This window comes from Myotis yumanensis, unplaced genomic scaffold, assembly GCF_028538775.1.
Source record: "Myotis yumanensis isolate MYYU_CA2020_CCGP unplaced genomic scaffold, mMyoYum1.0.hap1 SCAF_13, whole genome shotgun sequence".
NCBI classification, from domain to species: domain Eukaryota; kingdom Metazoa; phylum Chordata; class Mammalia; order Chiroptera; family Vespertilionidae; genus Myotis; species Myotis yumanensis.
This window is the reverse complement of record NW_027223764.1, coordinates 57,715,770-57,721,179: the sequence shown is the minus strand read 5'-3', so window position 1 is coordinate 57,721,179 and position 5,410 is coordinate 57,715,770.

Sequence of the window (5,410 nt, the reverse complement as noted above, 5' to 3'; positions counted from 1 at the left end):
GTCTCTGATAACTCCAGAGCATATGGTGTGCTGTATGTTGGGGTGAAGCCACCCCCTCCTGCCTCTGGGGGAGCCAGGCGATAACATGGGCTGAGTTGGGTGGGGTCTGGGGATGGCTGGGAATGGTTAATAAATCGCAGTCTTGGGAATCTAAGAGCAGGAGGCACCTGGGAAGCATGGGAGCCGGTAGGGGGCAGACACCGGAGGGCCTGGGGCCTAGGGATGGTTCCGGTCCAGGAAGTGAGGCTGGAACCACTCCCCAGGATGCAGCCTCAACATGAGGACTGGCTCTGGGCCAAGGAAGAGGGGTAGGGAGCAGAGAAGGGAAGGGCCTGGGCCAAGAGGCAGATGTTGGCAGGCCTTCTGGATGTCTCATGTCCGAGGTGCCTGCTGTGGGTCTGATCCCGAGAAGTGGGGACGCTGCCTGGGTCAGGACAAGGCCGTCTCTAGTGACACTGAGCCTCCTAGCCCCTGCGTGTCCTCCTTCATCAAGCATCCCCGCGAGCTCTGTATGAGGGCCACTTGGGTTGCGTGTCCTGAGCCAGGCTGCTGAGAGGGCTTGGTTTGCGGGGAGTCTGGTCCCTGTTGGTGGGTCTGACTCCATGGACAGGCTGGCTCAAGGTTCGGAGGGCTTGGAGGAGACGCTTAGAGTCACACAGGAAAGGGTGCAGCGGATGGAGAGAGATGGCTTTGAAGGCAGATGGATTTGGAAAACAATCATCCCATTTGCAACGTGTTAGATCACTTTTTTCGAACATGGTCTTACTTGATGCTTTAAAAACACCTTTATTAAGATACAATTCACATGCATACAGTTCACCCACTTAAAACATACAATTCAATGTTTTTAGTATCTTCACAGAAATGTACAGCCATCACATTTCTATCACCTCAGAAAGAAACCTGGAACTCTTCAGCAATTCCCCCACCTGCCATCCCTCATCCCTGCTTTCTCACCCCAACAAATCACTCTACTTACTGTCGCTATAGAGTTCCCTGTTCTGGACTTGCACATGTGTGGAATCATACAGCACGAGGTCTGTTGTAACTGCTTCTTTTACTCAGCATAATGTTCTCAAGATTTATCCAGGTTGTAACTTGTGCCAGTATTTCCTTTTCCATTGTGCGTATAGACCGCATTTTGTTAATCCATTCAACACTTGACTGACATTCAGGTTGTTCCCACCTTTTGGCTCTTGTGAATTATGCCGCCATAAGCATTGGTGAGCAGTTTTTGTATGGGCATACATTTTCATTTCTCTGGGGAATATGCCTAGGAGTGGACTGGTTGCATCATATGGTAACTCTATGTTTAACTTTTTGAGCAACTGCCAAATTGTTTTCCAAAGTGGCTGCACCATGTCACCTTCTCGCCAGCAGTCTCTGAGGGTCTCAGTTTTTGCACATCCTTGCCAGCACTCATGATAACTTACATGTTTGAATCTAGTCATTTTAGTGTGTACAGTGGTTTTCATGGGAAGTTTCTTAATGATTAAAGATATCAAGCATCTTTCAGGTGCTTATGGATCATTTATGTATCTTCCCTGGACCAACATCCATTCCAATTCTTACCCATTTTTAACTGGGTCATTTGTCATTTCATTATTGAGCTGTAAGAGTTCTTTATATATTCTAGATAAAAATCCCTTATCAGATACATAATTTGCAAATATCCCTCCCATTCTGTGGGTTGTCTTTTCACTTTGTTGATGGTGTCCTTTGAAACACAAGGTTTTTAATTTTCATGATGACCACTTAACCTAATTTTGTTTTGTTGGTCTTACTTTGGTTTTATACCTAAGAATCCTTTGCCAAATCCAAGTCCATGAAGACTTACCCTGATGTCCCTTGAGCATCTGCTCTCCAGAAGGCTTCCTCCCCTCTCTCTCTCTCTCTCTCTCCCTCTCTCTCTCTCTCTCTCCACTAAGAAAAGACATTCTTTTTCTAGGGCCTAGCCCTCTTCCGGAAGATCCTGCTATAATTCTACCAACATTCCCTCTCAATGGTCCTCTCCCACCGGCTCACCATCATCCTCTTTCCCTGGACTGTCTTGTCTGGTGCGGCCTCACCCTGTGTCTCAAATCATCAGACTCCGCTGTTTAGAAGAGCTTGCCTGCCAGACTCCATCCTCATTTATGATGATTCCCCCCAAGACTTAGCTGTTCTTACTGCATGTTTTTGTCCACGTTCCCCAGGTCCATCAAACATATCTATATGTCTGAACCCCAACAATTAACAGGTACCAGGGTCTTGTCTGTGAGGCCCCTGGCCCAGGCAGAGCAAGGACATGGAGCGTGTCTCTGTGAGCACCAAGCGTGCGGCTAAGTTTCAGGTTTGGATGCCAAGCTCATGGAGGAGCTCTGGTGCGTGTGCAAGGGAGGCCCCTCACTTCCAAGCCAGGTACAGGGAGGGAAAATGGAGAGGGGGGAATGGGATATAGAAACGAAGGCTCAGAGCCAAAATGGCAACAGATGAGTGGCTCTGATGCTTTCCTGCGCGTTACTCAGAAAATGGGAGGCCCGAGTGAACTCCCGTAGGTAGCAGGAAGCGGCTGTGCTAGTTTTTGGAGTGATGTGCAAGGACATCAAGGCTCAATGAGCCCATTGCCTTGACATAGCCATGAGCCAATAGGTGACACCACACCCCATGCCCTTCCGGCCACCCTGCTGCTCCCAACTGACCTCTGCTGTCAGCCTCTGAGCTATCTGTGACTATGGACACCACGCACGTAACATGCTGTCAACAAAGGCCCTGATACTAATTATACAGGGAAGCAGGCATAAGCCAGGACCATCCCTGGCAAACCGGATGACTGTCACAGAGCCCGAGGGAGAGGCTGGTCAAGCACGGCCCGGCAGAAGCATTGTCCAGGCAAAGGAAGAACAGTTCGGGCACTGACACGGATGCCCTGGAGGGGGGCCCACGTGCCTCCGCAGTGAGTGTGATGCTGGGGTCCTGGGAAAGCACAGGGGGCACCACTCACTGTCCAGATCCGAAGACACAGGAAGGCTGCACCTTGGACGCTGTCAGGGATCTGAACAATGTCTGTGGCTCATGCTCTTTAGAGCCGGGTCTCCCTCCCTGCTGCGCTAGCCGTTTGGCCTGTCCAGTGGTGGCCTTTGTTTCCTGGTGCGAGGCCCCACTTGCCCGGCCTGGGGAGAGCGGGCAGCGCATGCCGGCTCCAGGCACCTGGGACTGCAAGTTCACGCTGACTTTAAAGTCTGTCTTCCACACCTGTCCACCCAGTCAGCCTCATGGTGCTGACAGTGGGTCAGGGACACATGGTGCCTGCACAGTGTAGACAAGGGAAGGGGCAGAAGCAATGGGTGTTTATCTAGCCTCATGCTGGTGTCCCCTGGCCTCAGTGCTGGGGACCCCAAGACAAATCATGCTCCCAAGGGGGAGGACAAATATATCAAGAAATGACTGCGAGGATGATTGTGGAGACACTGCTGCAGGCATTCCTCACCTTCCTGCCATGTGCTGTGTGCTTCTGACGCTTTTATTAGCTGCTCCCTTCTGCGTAAGTATCTTCCTGGGATGCACGCGTCTCAGTGTGGAGCTCATTGATGTGGTACTTGGGCATTCGCTGTGCTGCTTGCTTTTCCACTCAGCATTAGGTTCTAACAGCTAGACATGCTGCTGCACACGGGCCACAGGCTTTTTATTTGCTCTATGTTATTCCCCCAAATGCATGCACTGCCCTTCAGTCAGCTGTTCGCCCACCCATGGGGTTTGGTCCCTCACATCCCAGGGGTGAGGGATGGGACGGGAGGCTGCACTGTCAGCGAGGGGTGGGCATTGCCCTGGGCAGAGGGAGAGGCTGAGGGTGACGCAGCTGCAGCAGGGGCCTCAGCCAATTCCAGGGAGCTCTGGAGCAGGAAGGGCCCTTCAGAATTACCCCGAATTGAAGCCAGAGGCCTTTCCGCTCATAAAGGTTGGAGTATAAATGTCCGTTCTCATGCCTGGTCTGGGGGTGCCCCAGCCTCCCTCCCTAGCTGTCCTCGCAGTCCCTCCACTCCGCTCCCACCCCGCTGTCTCTCTGTGTGGCCTGTGGCTTCTGCTCACCGTCCCTGAGCCTCTCTTGCCGCTGCTCCGGTCGGGACAATAGGTCACACGAGGGCTCAGGACAGCCCAGTCTTGCCAAGCCATCACTTTGCTGTGTGCGATGATGGCAATGCCACTGCTCTCACATGACAAACAGGTTAGGAAACCACCCTGCAGGTGACAGGGGTCCTCAGGCCCAGGGCAGGTGCTACACGGCAGGGACCACAGGGTGGCGCTGTTGCCTTTCCATCTGTGATGGGGTGAACCGCGAAAGGAACCGGTGAAGATGCGGCCAGAGCACACTTCTAGGGCTGCTCCTTGCATGTCCTATGTCCTGTCCCTGCACGGTTGCCCATGCCAGTCTGTCCTGAGTCACAGGCTGTGTTGGCCCTCCAGGATTGACAGAGACCAGAGGCTCTCGGGCCTTGTCCCGGGGGGGCCTTGCTGCCTCAGGGGGCTCAAGACAAGAGGCTGTCAGATGTCCATCCCAGGCCAGTGACAACTGTGACAGAGGCACTGGTGTTCCTCAGAGGCAGGAAGATCAGGCCCAGAGGGTCGGGAAAGGGCCCAAGGGGTGACACCAGAGCAGGGTCCCAGCAGGTGGATTTGGGCTGTGGAGCGGGGAGCAGGGGGCGGGGGGCGTGGCTCAGACGGTCACCTGAAGGCCAAGAACAGGGTGATTCTTGAGGGCATTTGGCTGGTGCTGGGCAGCTGAGCAGGGACACAGTGGAGTGGATGCTGGAACTGTGCGGCCCAGCACGCCAGGTAAAGGTGATGCAGGGCCAGATGTGTGTCTTAACAAGAGTGAGGCCTCTCTCCCCTGACAGGTGCGGAGGGTGAGGATGGCACGGTGGCTAATTATCCTTGGTCTCTTACAAATATCTGCATTCATGCTCATGCCCATGCCCGCATAGTCACACACATGCCCTTACACAGACATGTCCATCTCCCTCACATGGCAGCACCTCTCCATCCCCTCCCCTTCGCCCACCCACTGAAAGAAGGGCCTGTAGGGAGGGTTGGGCAGGGTGTGGGGCTGAGGGACCATCGGGCCCAGGTCTCACATCCACAAAAGGCCACAGATTAGACGTTTGACTTTATTTCCAAGTAAAACTTTGATGCAGGCGTGGAAACACGCCATCGGGACAGGAAGACACCCACCACCCACCTTTATGACTGAGCACATTGTCGTACCAGGAATCCGTGTTTTCTAAAACTCTAGTAATCAAACAATGATGTTTCATTGCGATTTTATGTTAAAGCTGTTCATTGGCTCCATGTAAACATTCAGCACAAACCTTTTTTTTTGTAACATACTGGGAGCTTCCACCAATGGGCATGGCCCAGGTCTCTCTAGGCCTCC